The 16,471-nt window shown below is 36.4% G+C and overlaps 1 protein-coding gene across 2 annotated transcripts in view; it reads left to right on the forward strand.

Annotated features, from left to right (window-relative positions):
- Positions 1 to 16,471, forward strand: part of gcl (germ cell-less) — a 100,181-nt gene that overhangs the window by 15,008 nt on the left and 68,702 nt on the right. Inside the window, exon 1 of one of the 2 annotated variants that reach the window (XM_067772647.1) lies at positions 5,208 to 5,525. The exons of the other annotated variant lie outside the window; for it this stretch is intronic. The gene's annotated coding sequence lies outside the window, so the exon portion shown is untranslated. Of the gene's footprint in view, positions 1 to 5,207; positions 5,526 to 16,471 lie in introns of those variants that run through there. 2 annotated transcript variants of the gene reach the window in all.

Raw genomic sequence — 16,471 nt, forward strand, 5'->3', positions numbered from 1 at the left:
GTAACGTTCGGATCGCTGAACCATCGAATAAATAACTCCAATATTCATAATGGCAAAATGGTCTTTATTTACAAAATTCACAATTACAATTATCGCGTACTTCACTGATAGCGTGTTTAAATCAAACTGATTCTTAATTCCTCAGCTTGCCCTGCTTTTATACTCTCGGATACCTCATTCACCCATTTCTCCTAAGGTTTAGACTTTTCGCGAACAGCTGCTTATTTATGTCTCCTTTATGTATCTGGTATTTACGTTTCTCTTCTAGTTATATGCGTGTATAAGCGAGTAACAACTTCTGCTCTTAGCTGCCGACTACATATATGTATGTATGTGAAATATTCTCTTTGCTGTTAGCTTAGCGGTTTACATATAGGTGCGGCTGCATACTTTGCTGTTGTGCATTTATTTACTAGCAGCATAGTGATGCATAGAACTGCTAATATTCTTAAAAAAGGTAAAAAGAGTGAAAAGAGGAGTGAGGTCGGATGTGCAAAAGAGAATGAAAATATGAGAAGGAGTGAAACAAAAACTAAAATTCGCGTATCTATGTATGTAATTATCTTAAGAGGGTATATAATATTTGATATATAAATTCTATGTACATATGTATAATGTTAAGCAGGTGGAAGAGGTAGAGGGCTTGGGAGTGGAAGCGCGAGTGGTAGAGGAATGAGATTGCGACTGAAACACATATTTAATTTCGCTATATCTCCGTAAATATTTGAAGGAGTATACCATATTTGTTGCATATGTGGATTCTATAATTAAATTCTTTATATCGACCTATCCTAAAAGAAAGGTCGTAACTTAAAAGTTTTATTAACAAGGACGTATCTTATACATTCTGTCGTATCTCGGGAGACCGACTGAAAAAGTTATAACTGAAAAAAATATTTTGTTGTAAAAAAATCTTTGAATTCAACTGAAATTATTTGCTTTTTTACAATTCGCAAACGACATTCTTAGCGTTACCGGTAAAATAGTACCCAGAACATTAAAATCGTTACCACTTGTTTTATTCGCGATTCTGGCCAAAGTGGTAACGCTGTCATCACCGAAAAACTCACCAGTGTCTGTGGTGAAATTTAAAAGTTGGGTTTCTGCGCTTTACCCAGGGCGGAACGATACAAGGTGGAAGCATGGGACAGCTGACTATAAACTTTTTTATTTAATTTGATACATCAACTTCCGGCGCAGTACGATTTGGACATTTGTCCATCGAATTTACAAAAACGAAGTACATGGAATTTTTATTTATGTTTGTATGTATGTCATCATGCAGCCACCGTGTATGGTTCCGCCATGCCTTTACCGAAAATGTGTCACTCGTAGATACGATTTTAACGAATAAACGGGACGATGTGTATATACATATGTGCACACATGCATACGTTTTTACATATCTATATTGTAATATATACTTTGAAAGTACATGGAAACAAATATGTATAGCAATAGGCAACACTTTTTTACTATTATGTTTACTTATTTGCGCTCACAATTCTTTATTTTTCAGTATTGCCTTTTTCTAAACAACAGCTTTTGTGTGGTTACATCGATGTTACCACCTATTTTAGTGGGTAAACAATTATCCTGCTACTTTCGTGGGCAGAATACCAAGAGGGTACAAAAGTTACCACATTAAGAAAGTTGCAGTGGTGAAGAAAGTTGTTACCACATTAGAATCAGGCTGTAATTGGGAAACTAAAATATAGACTCATGTGTCTTCTATGGTATAGTTAACGAATTGTGAAAAGAGATGAAACTAAATTTAGTTCATATCTCTTTTGTCAATTTTTATCTCAATTAAATAAATAAATATAAGGCGCGATAACCTCCGAAGAGATTTTAGGCCGAGTTTCTCTTCCAATTTCCGTCGTGCTCATTTTCAGTTTTTCCTACAAATTGCCGGAACCGGACCTACTTGTTTTATGCCGACTCAGACCGGCATCTGCAAGGCAGATGAGTTTTTCACTAAGAGCTTTTCATGGCAGAAATACACTCGGAGTGCTTGCAAAACACTGACGAACACAAAAAGTCTGAGATACGACCGCTTCAGTATTTGGTATATAGATTCCATATATGAGATAAATTGGTGGAAGAGTTAGAGGAAGTGGGATCAGGAGTGAGAGTGTGTATGAAACAAACATTTCATTCCTAATGCCTCTGTATTTTTTTTAGTATCCAATATTTGGTATGTATATAAATTCCATATAACTATGAAGTAATTTAGATGGAAAAGATAGAGAGTGGAAGAGTGGGAAAGGGCTTGGGAGTGAGAGGGAGCATTACAATGAGAATGGAGTGGAGATAAAGGCAATAAGAAGGAGATGAACAAAAAATAAAGTGGCAGAAAAAGTAGTAAAGTTGCAGCCCATTCGATGATATAGAGTGTGATAGAGGGAAGGCAGTACACCTTCTGCCGGCTAGTATCATATTGTAACGAATTTAGTGAAACTCCGCTTATTTTACACCTTCTACTAACGTTCGTATCTCTAAATTGTTGAATAAATAACTCCAATATTCAATAATGCAAAATGGTCTTAAATCAAACTGATTAGTCATGCCTCAGCTTCTGCTGCTTTTAAACTCTCTGCCCAACTGTCAAGACGTTTCCTCTGCTAGAATTTTCTACTTGGTTGCCAGCTATACGCTACCAGCTATAAACTACAGATACACGTTTATAGCCTCTCGGATAGCCATATGCGCGTGTAAACGGGAGTACTACTTCGACCGATGACTATACCTGTATGTGAGTTATCTCTTCGTTGCCTTGTGTGTATGTGGGTAAATGATGATTAATGTGTTTATATAGCTTGCTTAATGTTTCTGTTGTTGTGCCTTTATTTAATAACCTTAGGGATGTGAGACAATTATTGATGCTAATATACGTCACAATATATAAAAATAGGGTCATATAAAAAATAAGGCGCATATCGGACGACCATCGCAAGAACGAAATTGCTTTCATATCTGACTCCTAAATGAGCTCAATGAGCGTAAACGATCCGATCTAGGGCTCCTTTTTGATTAATTTTTGACTCTGAAGGTTTGCTGGCTCCTAACTGCTATAACGTCATAAATATTATTTGAAAACGGGTATTCATTAAAGACTGGGAGATTTTTCTCATTTATCTTTGTTATAAGAAAAAAACATATGAGCAGTTCCAAATCAATTATTGCAAAAAAAAACAAAGTTGACCTTCTCAGCGCGGCTTCAGCCAAGATTTTCACGATACGTAAAATCATATAGACTGCTCACGATCAGACATGAAAAATCTTTTTACTTCCTTTATATTAGGTCGCTTTCATTCACCTATTCATTGCAACATTTCCACGATTATTATCATTTAATGGCAGTTTATTGTACCTGCTGAACAATTTTAAAATGTGGACACATGCCCTTTTATTAATAAACGTTTCAATCAATTTCTACAGTTTTGTACAATCCATGATCCAAAAATTGCAAAATAATAAACTGTTTTGGCGTGTTGTTTGGTGTGTTGTGCATATATTGTTTTGTACATTGATCAAAATTATACAATTGTAAATTAAAATGTACTAAACAGGCTATTAAAAAATTTAGAACTGGAAAATTGGAAAATGAAGAAATTATTACCTCACGAGTTTTTAAAATTTTCATGCTTATTTTCTAAAGATACTCGACATTATTTATCGGGTTTCTTCATCATTCCTTGAGGATGCTCTCTGTACCCATAAAAGATCCGTTGAGGATCCTTACGGAATAATTTCGTATTGGTATGGGATTTGTTGGGATCCCTTCCTAGAATGGCTTTGGTACGATTCCGTATAAAAATTGGTATCTTACGTAATAATATAGGTACTACTCCAGAACCAGTTCGCATATCTGCGAGGATATCGGAGGCCTACTTCAGGAACTTTTACGAATTATTTCGGAATTACTTTGGAACTTTTACGAAACCATATCGGGGTCACTTTTTATCGAAAGTGTATCGGTTCGCTATCGAAAACAACCTTTATCGGATCTCTATCGCTTCGTTATGGATTTGCTATCGAAGTGTTATCGGCGGGCTATGGGTATGTTATTGATTTGTTGTCGACGAGTTGTCATTTTGGTATCGAAGCATTATCCGTTTACTGTCGGTTTTTAACGACGAGTTATCGAAGTGTTATCGTTTTGGTACCAGTTTCTTATCTACGGATTATGGGCGGGATATAGGTTGGTTTGACGATGTATTGATTTGTTATAAATGTAAACCATTTTGGCCGGGTTATCGATTTGTCATCGACATGGGATCCATATTGATTATAGGCGCATTAGCGATATTTTAGCTACGAGTTCGTGGTTTGTTATCGAATGATATTTGTTTTTATCGGTGTTCTATCGACAAGTTATCCGAGAATTTATCGATAATATGCCTATAACATTTAAATAACAACCCGATAACCTGCCGATAACAAATCGATTACTTACAAATAATACCTCAATAACAAAGCGAAAGTACGTCGATAACACGCTGTGTACCATTTTTAATAAAGATATCTCGGCGTGTTATCGGTGTTATATCGACAAGTTATCCGATAATTTATCGATAGTACGCCTATAACGCTTAAATAACAACCCGATAAGCTGCCGATAACAAATCGATTACTTACAAATAATACCTCAATAACAAATCGAAAGTACGTCGATAACACGCCGTGTCAACTTTAATAAAGATATATCGGCGTGTTATCGGTGTACTATCGACAAGTTATCCGAGAATTTATCGATAAATGCCTATAACACTTTAATAACAACCCGATAACCTGTCGATAACAAATCAAGTACTTACAAATAAAACGTTAATAACAAAGCGAAAGTACGTCGATAACACGTTGTGTGTCAACTTTAATAAAGACATCTCAATGTTTGTTATCGTGTTTACGGGCGTACACGGCTCAACTAAACTCCTTTTCGATGCTAATAATCTTGATATATGGAAGTCTACATCTATGTTCATTCTTTTATACCAAAACCGGACTGAGTTGCTGAGCATAAAAGGGTAGCTTGGATACCAAGCCAATTTTTCCACTATGGAGCAGTCTATCTCTTTGAACAAAAATTTACGCTCGCTCGTTTAGATTATTCCTATAGGGTAGATACGCGCTTGTCGATTATAACTCTACAGACATCTTCGATTATTTATATTTTTGAGAAACTATGACATCATTGTGTTTACAAATGAGCGAAGTCGTCCAACAGCATTGCACTGAATGTTAGCAAAACGAAAAACCAAAATTATTTTGTGTTTACAAATCAATTTTAATCTACTGAATCCACTTAAAGGACGTTTTTCTGTGTTATCCGTCAAAGATAATAATGTGCTTTTGAAGTTAATTAATTTTTAATTATTTATACCTGTGAAGCATTTCAAAATAATCATCCACAAGGAAAGTTGCTGTGTTATGTTTCATTTCAAAGCAGTATAAATCTACATACATACGTTCCAAACTTTGTTTACATACATATGTACATATATTGAGCAGACCTGTAAAAAGTAAGTACTAGTACAAGCATAATTTGTGTTTTGTGTTCTTTGTTTTTGTTAAGAAATTATATATTTTGTCAAAAAGTATATTGAAATACTTGTATGTACATATGTATGTATTTGATAAGTATGTTTATTAGAGCGTAGATATCACTTAAATGAGTTGAAGATGTGCCCGCCAGGCTCGAACACTTACTACGTGGTTTCAAAACTGGAAGAAATATTTTTTCCAGCACATTGTAAAAATAGTGAAATTACTTCTTTCTTCATAAATTATCTTTTTGACCGCTGATTTTAATTAGTTATGTATATATATGTATATATTCCCTCGGCAGTGTTTGGCAAGCACTCCTGGGTATTTCTGCCATGAAAAGCTCTCAGTGAAAAACTCATCTGCCTTGCAGATGCCGTTCGGAGTCGGCATAAAACGAGTAGGTCCCGTCCCGCCAATTTGTAGGAAAAATTAAAAAGGAGCACGACGCAAATTGGAAGAGAAACTCGGCCTAAAATCTCTTCGAAGGTTCTCGCGCCTTACATAAATTTTTTGTTATTTATTTTTATGTGTATATTGTTGTAACAATATATATTGTTGGCAAAATGCGTCCCAAGAACTGATTAACCTATCTGGCCACGTTCCGCTTTTATCGATGTTTGCCTAAAACATATACCCTTTATACGAGCGATATAACAATAATTAAGTACATTTTTAATTTAACACTTTTCTTAATTTTTTATGTTGCTTTGCCCGGGACGCAGAAGATTCAGTGTGACAAGCAGAGCACGCTACCAAAACACCTCGCCGCACAGTGTTTCGTGTAGAACAAGCTAGCTGGACAAAAACAAAGTTCTTATTCCAAGAAAAGTGTAATGAGAAATGAAAGAAAACAAACAAAATAACGGGATTTTTGCTTTTTTTTTATATTTTTGCTCATATATATTGAGTAATTGAAGTAAGAAGGCAGGAGTGGCCGTAAAATGCATTGATTAATTAGCAAAATTCTTGTTGAATAATAAGCTTCATATTTCTTTTAAGTGAACACTTTTATATAATTTTTTGATGGATTCTAAGCTCGAAGGAAAGTAAAATTTTTTAATAGTAATTCTTTCGCAATTAGAGTATTTTCAATATATTTAACATTCCGCTATTAAGAAGAAAAGGTATTTTTTCTCTATATTTTTAACTTTAGGGACAAAAAAGTTACATACATCCCCGGACACCCGGGCTAAATTTTACATATGTTATAGTCGCAATATTCTCCAATAGTCGAAAGAAAAAACCATTGCGAATTCTTTGCACATCTATTTTTAATTTTTTTTTGTAGATTTAGTTCTCTACATATAAAATAGGACGTATGTACGTACCAGCTCCGACGAGATATTTGAACCTTTAAAGCTGATCTACAAACGGCAAAACCAATTCCCAGGTACAGGGAACAAACACGTAGCCATAAAACACACAAAAATAAACGCGCAAGGTCAACAAGAGCACACCAAAAGCAAAAAGGCGAAGATCACTGACTTCAACCTGCCACAACCTACCGCACCAGTCACCAAGGCATAAAAACAGGTACATACAAAGCAATCCTAATGCAGGTCTAACCACACAGGAACGCTACACAAAACAACCCCATTTGGTAGCATCTACGCCAATACCTGAATGTAATATAAATACTGCACAACTGATAACAAATCAGAACGATCAACGACACTTAAGATGGCAGCACAACAATCATCAACAATTCACCCTGTCGGAAAATTAACAACACAAAGCAGTTTAGTTATAACCTACCAAGAACGGAGTTTTTTGACATTTGGGTTCAACATTCGAAGGAAACCAGATATAAAGAATTATTGAGTTTTGTTGTACTTAAGTACGATTTCAGCGAAGCTGCCGAATATTTGATAAAAAGTTGAAGCTTACAAATATCGGCATATTCGTCGAGGCTGGATCAAAAGTGGAACACTTCTGGAAGACATAAGGAGCGATTTTTGAATAAAAACTCGGAGTGGCTTTCGGGTCCAAACATTTACAATAACGGTGGATTCAAAGTTGCCATCAGACCGAACAACCACTTCTTCAGGTAACCCCGGCCCCGGAAGACGAAAGAAGGACTTTGTTAGCTGCATTGAAAAAACCAAACGGCGTCGAGTGGATGACCTCTTGCAATCTAGAAGTCCTGGTGAGTTACTTTATGCGTCAGAAGTATCAACGCGTATGTCCGGCAACAGAAATGTTGCTAACATTATAAAAAAATCACAGGAAACCACTCAAATATCCGGCAAAAAGATAAGCCAGATGCAAGATGCTTGAGCAATGTAGAAGCTTTAGCATACTACGTAGATAGCAAGTCGACGACTCATGGGTACAAAACGACTCGGAAGTGAGCATCAAGGCAGGCCATAAGGTTTATCTATCATTTTACAGTCTAAGAAAAGCTAAGGCAGAATGCTATCCAAATGAAATTGATGTGGGTGAAACACGTGCTGAAATTAAAGTCCAGTCCGTATTAGTTAAAACTGTTGAGCGTTTAGTTTTAGCAAATCAAGAAGTTTTTGTTAGTTTATTACCTACAAACTTGACGTATACTTTAATCAGCAAGTGGGGTTCCGATGGAAGCTCTGGCCATAGCACATATAAGCAAAAGTTTATATGCAGTTCTGACACTGATGAGTTTTTGTTTATATTTTCTTTCGTTCCTCTTCAATTACAGGATGAAAAAGGTAACATTGTTTGGCAGAATCCTCGACCTTCTTCTACCATGTATTGTCGTCCAATTAAATTTATTTTTTTCTAAAGAAACAAAAGATTTTATTGTTTTTGAAACGAACAAAGTTTTAGAAGAGATAAATGCGTTGCTGCCAACAAAGTACATGCTCGAACAATACGAAGTTTCCGTAAATCACAATATGCTTCTAACAATGATTGACGGAAAAGTTTGCAATGCTATGACTGAAACTTCTTCCGCACAAAAGTGTTATATTTGTGGTGCCACTCCAAAAGATATGAATAATGAGTTACGGGACTTTACGCCTAACCGAGATAATCTTGGTTTTGGTTTGTCTACTCTCCATGCATGGATAAGATGTTTTGAATGCTTGCCTCACAAAAGTTATCGCCTCGAAGTAAAAAAATGGCAGCTTAGGAATGAGGCAGATAAAGAGAGTGTAAAACTACGTTCCAACGAAATCCAGAATAAATTTAAAAGTGTACTTGGATTGATAGTAGATAAACCAAAACCAGGTTCCGGCAATACCAATGACGACAACACTGCTCGTAGGTTTTTCGAAAATTCTGAGGCTAGTGCTGAGATTACAGGATTGGATGTAACTCATCAAAAGATTCAACAATCTCCTTCGCGCATTAGCATCTGGGTACAATATAAATATCCAAAGATTTGAAAAATTTGCGGTCGAGACTATACATAGATCTCTATCCATGGTTTAACATGCCTGTTACAGTTCATAAAATCTTAGTGCATAGTACTGATATTATAAAATGTGCAATTTTACCTATTGACTGACTTCAGAAGTCTTAAATTTACTGTCCCCGATAATGTTGAGGAGTCAATAAATACCCCAGTTGTTTCAAGCTTTCATAGTAGTGTTGCTGATGCTCATTACTATTCCACAAGTCACTCATCGAATGAAAGTGATGATAGCGAATAATAATATAATTATAAAAGATAACCTACCCTATAACTTTTTGTTGGATCAGGTTTTATTTAATTTAAATCTATTGTCTTTTCTACGTTGTATGATACTTTACTTTTAAGTTTTTGTAATAAGCAATTTTCACATAATTAATTAAATTATTTACATTGTTATTATTATTGTAATTCACTTTTACATTCCTGACTGGTACTATAAAATAATTTTGTAAAAATTGTAGTGCCAGGATAAATACTCAAATAAATACAAAATATGTATGTATATGTATTTTAACTTATTTCCCATAAGAAAATTTGTCACGATCTATAAAAAAAACTAAATTATATTTAAAAAATGTTTGAAAAATTCGACGAATTTTCATAAAAAATTTTAATTTTTTTTTCCGAAGTTTTGGAATTTTTTAGAGTATTGAGATTTGTAGTCCATTCAATTTAAGTACAATAAAGTAATATTCTTAAGTCCTTTAAATTTTTTTGTATCTATGTCACTTATTCACATGAGTTACTGTATATGAAATAGGCAAATGTATGCATATGAAGTAAAATTTTGGGAAAAAAAAATAAAAAAAAAGAACATATGGCTGAAAAAAATGACGTAGTTGTAATAAATGACTGCATATGAAACGGAAAATCTCATTAAATAATTTTGTCCAGCTAGCTTGTTCTACACGAAACACTGTGCGCCGGCCAATTTGTCATATCACCTTCATTATTAATTGTACAGCGTGATTTATGTTCGTCGAGAGAGGACCTTGTCTTTGCCTACTCAGTCCAAAGTAGCACCTCTTGGCAAGAGTTATTCTCCATTTGATTTCTAAGCTGACATTGTTTTTGCTGTTAATCGAAAAAGTGGGCGTGTTATAGTCCGACTCCGTTAATTTTAAATAGCGATCTGAGATGAGTGTCCAAGAACTTACATACCAAATTTCATTAAGATACCTCAAAATTTACTCAAGTTATCGTGTTTGCGGACAGACGGACGGACGGACGGACATGTCTAAATGAATTTATTTTTTCGCTCAGATCATTTTGATATATAGAAGTCTATATCTATCTCGATTAGTTTATGCCGTTATGGGGTACCGTTATACGAACAAAATTAATATGATATGTGAGCTCTCCTCAGCGGAGTATAAAAATTTCGAAGGAGTTTTTGTGGCGAATGTTGACATCACTAGGCAACAAAAACATGAAGCAGCCACTCTTAAATACATGTCCACGTTAAAGCTAGCAACACTTATGTAGAAGGTGACGAAGAGATATCTCTCACACACACACATGTAGTCATCAGCCGAAGTAGTTACTCCCACATACACACGCATATGGTTATAAACTACAAATATACACGTATATAGCTGGTAACCAAGCATGAGCTACAAGAGTTCTAAGGAAAGGTCCAGACCTTTGGAGATACTATGCGAACGAAGCAACGGAGAGTATAAAAGAAGCGCAAGCTGAGTAATCAGTTTTCAGTTTTGATTTAAACACGCTATTGGTTGTGAAATATAATTGTGAAGTACTACTCTCAAAGTAATCTAAATAAAGACCAGTTTGCAATACTGAATATTGGAGTGATATTTTCAAACCAAATTTACAAACTTACACATTTTTTATTTGAAAATACATGCATATGTTTTCGCCTTTTTTATACTCAGTTGAGCAGAGCTCACAGAGTATATTAACTTTGATTGGATAACGGTTGGTTGTACAGGTATAAAGGAATCGAGATAGATATAGACTTCCATATATCAAAATCATCAGTATCGAAAAAAATTTGATTGAGCCACGTCCGTCCGTCCGTCCGTCCGTCTGTCCGTTAACATGATAACGTGAGCAAATTTTGAGGTATCTTGACGAAATTTGGTATGTAGGTTCCTGGGCACTCATCTCAGATCGCTATTTAAAATGAACGATATCGGACTATAACCACGACCACTTTTTCGATATCGAAAATTTCGAAAAATCGAAAAAGTGCGATAATTCATTACCAAAGACGGATAAAACGATGAAACTTGGTAGGTGAGTTGAACTTTTGACGCAAAATAGAAAACTAGTAAAATTTTGGACAATGGGCGTGGCACCGCCCACTTTTAAAAGAAGGTAATTTAAAAGTTTTGCAAGCTGTAATTTGGCAGTCGTTGAAGATATCAGGATGAAATTTGGCAGGAACGTTACTCCCATTACTATATGTATGCTTAATAAAAATTAGCAAAATCGGAGAACGACCACGCCCACTTTGAAAAAAAAATTGTATAAAGTAAAATTTTAACAAAAAATTTAATATCTTTACAGTATATAAGTCAATTATATCAACATTCAACTCCAGTAATGTTATGGTGCAATAAAATACAAAAATAAAATAAAATCTCAAAATGGGCGTGGCTCCGCCCTTTTTCATTTAATTTGTCTAGGATACTTTTAATACCATAAGTCGAACCAAAATTTACCAATCCTTGTGAAATTTGGAAGGGGGTTAGATTCTAGGACGATAACTGTTTTCTGTGAAAAAGGGCGAAATCGGTTGAAGCCACGCCCAGTTTTTATACACAGTCGACCGTCTGTCCTTCCGCTCGGCTCTTAACACGATAACTTGAGCAAAAATCGAAATATCTTAATAAACTTAGTTCACGTACTTATCTGAACTCACTTTGTATTGGTATAAAAAATGGCCGAAATCCGACTATGACCACGCCCACTTTTTCGATATCGAAAATTACGAAAAATGAAAAAATGCCATAATTCTATACCAAATACGAAAAAAGCGATGAAACATGGTAATTGGATTGGTTTATTGACGCAAAATATAACTTTAGAAAAAAATTTTGTAAAATGTGTGTGACACCTACCATATTAAGTAGAAGAAAATGAAAAAGTTCTGGAGGGCGAAATCAAAAGCCCTTGAAATCTTGGCAGGGATACTGTTCGTGGTATTACATATATAAATAAATTAGCGGTACGCCACAGATGATGTTCTGGGTCACCCTGGACAACATTTTGTTCGATATCTCGAAAACGCCTTCACATATACAACTACCACCACTCCCTTTTAAAACCCTCATTAATACCTATATTTGATACCCATATCGTACAAACACATTATAGAGTCACCCCTGGTCCACCTTTATGGCGATATCTCGAAAAGACGTCCACCTATAGAACTAAGGCCCACTCCCTTTTAAAATACTCATTATCACCTTTCGTTTGATACCCGTATTGTACAAACGCATTATAGAGTCAACCCTGGTCCACCTTTATAACGATATCTCGAAAAGCGTCCACCTATAGAACTATGGCCCACTCCCTCTTAAAATACTATTTAATATCTTCCATTTGATACGCATGCCATACAAACACTTTCCAGGGTTACCCTAGGTTCATTTTCCTACATGGTGATTTTCCCTTATTTTGTCTCCATAGCTCTCAGCTGAGTATGTAATGTTCGGTTACACCCGAACTTAGCTTTCTTTACTTGTTATTATTAATTTTCTTCATAAAATTGGTTCCGAGATGAGAGCAGTAACCATAAATTAAAGCCTGGAAATATTTATTGAGCATTTTTTCCCCCTTGAATAATTGCTCAAGAAATGCCAAAGAAGTCCTTGTACGTTTCAATTGATGCATACTGACAACACCTTGAACGAAATTTTGTAAAGAATGTGAATATCGATAAGGAAAAATACATATTTTCAAATAAAACAACTTCAACTTTGGCTTACAAGGGGGAAAAAAAAATAAAATTGTGCAGCATTTTCTTACGATGTGGATAACGCGCTAAAGCAAAAACAAAAACTGTGATAAAATATCTAAATTTTTCCAGTTGGTAAAGTAACGAGACTTAAATTGAAGGGGCTGTGAAGCAGCCTAAATGTTTTAAAAAATTCTATAAAGCATTTCAAAAATTATTTACATTTTTCAAGTATGCAGTTCATTAGCTTGAAGAATCATCACTACGAATTGCCTCTTTAAATTTGGCCCAGTACCGTATTTAACGGTTCGTGATCGAAATCAATATCTCTTATCATCGGACTTATTTGAATTACGGAAATGATAATTTGTTATCATTTTTATAAACAGTTTGACAGTTTCCTATTTACGGTTAGGTGAAAATGGTTTTCGATATGTGTAATGTGGCTTGATTACTCTAACACCAACCGTTGCCGAGATATTTGATTTTAAAAAGAGTATTAAAAATTGTTATTATTATTGTTACGAATATTAGCAAAACTAAGGAGTGCTGCCAGCTCTAAGCCGATCTAAGCAGTGACGTGAATGCACATCAATAATTCAATCATTATGTATCTACATAAACGAATAAATAATTGCGTCTACACATATGTACACATTCCGACGAGCAACATTTACATACAAGGCAGCAAGAGATGAGATGTCACACACCGATGAATTTACTTATACGCTTATGTGTGTGCGGGAGACTGTAAACTACAAACACATGCATATACCTTATCTGAGTTGTCACAAGAGAGAGCAATAATTTGTGCACGTAGTTGTGGCTGGCGATTTTGTAGCCGAAACAACTAGTAACTTCTGGAAATCGAAGAGCCTAGAAGTATGCAGCGTAAACTATAAAAGCGATGCAGGCGAGTAAGAAGAATTCAGTTTGATTTGAATTGTCCAGCAGCTACGAGTAAGACGATATCTAGCGAGCAATAGCACTATTATTTTGAAAGTCAGTTTCCTTTAAGATATCAGTTTGGTTATTAAGCTATTCGTTGCACAGTTTGAGTGTTATTGTGAAGCATTTTAATAAAGGCCATTTTTCCATTATTCAATATTGGAGTTATTTATTCAACAGTTTAGCGATACGAACCTAGCAAAAGGGGCAAATAAGAGGATTTGCAAATAAAAATTCGTTACAATTGGTGTCAGAAGAGGAATTGTTGAATAAATTCTAGAGGACAACAAGGACATGGCAAAGTTAAGTGAATTGAAGATCCCGCAACTGAAGAAGGAGTTGGAGAGCCGTGGATTGAATACAAGCGGCGTTAAACTCGAACTTCAGGCACGGCTACGAGAAGCAATGGAAGCAGAAGGAATTGATGTGGAAGAGCATGTCTTTCATCTTGATGGCGAGGAGACAACAAAAATTGAAGAGAAGAACGAAACATCGCAGACGGTTACCAGTACAGACTTGAACATGATTTTAGCTGCAATATCTGCTCAAACATCGACAGTGTCATCTCAACTGGCAGAACAGCAGACATATATGGAATCGCAGGAGAACCGTATAACATCCAAGATGGAAGAACAGAAGACATATATGGCATCACAACTAGAATCGCAGGAGACACGCATAACATCCAAGATTGAAGCACAAGAAACGCGTATGTCAGAAATGTCGACACAGATTACATCGAAGATTGAAGCACAAGAAACGCGTATGTCAGAAATGTCGACACAGATTACATCGAAGATTGAAGCACAAGAAACGCGTATGGCAGAAATGTCGACACAGATTACATCAAAAATGGAGACACAACTGAAAGCACAAGAGGCACGCATAACAGTACAACTCGAAGCACAAGAGGCGCGTATATCATCAAAACTCGAAGCACGTATGGACGAGAAAATAACGCAGTTTGAGGAAAAAATCGAAGCCGAGGTGGATGCTTTGAGAGGTCGTATACAAGAGTTGCAATTAAACCGCCCAGCTGTTTCAGCAAGCAATACAAAGGTAAAAACACCATCCTTTGACGGTTCTGTTCCTTTCCAAGTCTTTAAGCTACAGTTTGAGAAGACCGCAGCAGTGAACAACTGGAATGTGGAAGATAAAGTTGCTGCACTATTCGTGGCATTGAAGGGGCCAGCAGCGGAAATATTACAGACGATTCCCGAAGGAGAGCGGAACAATTATGAAGCATTGATGGCTGCTGTAGAACGACGTTATGGAAGCGAGCATAGGAAACAGATATTCCAAATTGAGTTGCAAAACCGCTACCAAAAAGCAAATGAGACATTGCAGGAGTTTGCTTCAGATGTTGAAAGGTTGGCTCATCTCGCAAATGCAGACGCACCCGTGGAATACACCGAGAGGGTAAAAATCCAGAGTTTTATAAATGGCATACGAGACGTCGAAACAAAGCGAGCTACATACGCAAACCCAAAGCCAACATTCGCAGAAACGGTGTCACAAGCTCTGATTCAAGAAACAGCGTCGCTTCTGTGTAAGCCAGTTTTCAAAGCACGCCGTGTGGAAGTAGAAAGGCCAGAGTGGGTAGACGCAATATTGGAGGCACTGAAAGGATCGCAAAAGCGAAGTGAAAAAGTTATCAAATGCTTCAAATGCGGGAAGTCCGGTCACATAGCACGTCATTGCGATCTTGGTCTTAATAGTTCCAACAATGTGGGTGGCCGTAAACGCAAAGCTGGAGGAGATGAGCAAGAGCGAGTAAGAGGTAGAGAGCTAGATCCAGCTATTGAATGCCCTGTGATATCTGTGTCGCAAATTGGAAGGAAATCAAGCAGTCTTACCGTCAGAGGGAATGTGGATGGCAAAGAACGAATACTGACTGTAGATACGGGCGCATCTCATTCCTTGATCCGATCTGACTTGGTCAACAGGAGAGTAAAACCGTTACCTGGAGCAAAGTTGCGTACGGTCACTGGCGAGTATAACCAAGTTCAGGGAGAAGTGATATGTGAAGTATTGATTGGGAAGGTCATGGTCCTACACAAATTTGTTGTGGCGGAGATTGTTGATGAAGTTATATTGGGAGTAGATTTCTTGGTTGACCATGACATCAAGATCGATATGCAGAGAAGGGTGATGCGTTATGAGAACCAAGATGTGCCACTTAACTTTAGTTTGGAAAAAGGGTTCAGCAGTAAGCGAGTGCTGGTCGAGGAGATTCGACAGAGACCACGAAAGTCAAGGAAAGTAGATCGAGCAAAGGTTGATGGATCGCATGTGCCAAATAAAGCGAAATTAAAAGTACCTGCGAGGAAAAGACCGGCATCAACAAACCCTAATGGACGCACTAAATTCACTGAAAGAATTTTTCAGAAAGAATGCAAGGATGATTTCAAGCCAGCGCGCACTTTTGTTGGGAAACGTCGGAACGATACTGAGTATGTGAAGCCAATCCGTCAAGAACAAGCTCTACAAAGTAGTTCTTCATTGGCCAAGCAACAGAGTGCGAGAGAACGATCCAGAATAATGAGTAGTAAGATGGAACACAGGTACGACAGGGAAAATAATTCGGAAGGTTTCCGGAATGGAGATTTGGTACTGTTAAACAACCCTCACCGGCGGAAAGGTGTCCCAGCCCA

Source organism: Eurosta solidaginis, chromosome 3, assembly GCF_040869045.1.
Source record: "Eurosta solidaginis isolate ZX-2024a chromosome 3, ASM4086904v1, whole genome shotgun sequence".
NCBI lineage: Eukaryota > Metazoa > Arthropoda > Insecta > Diptera > Tephritidae > Eurosta > Eurosta solidaginis.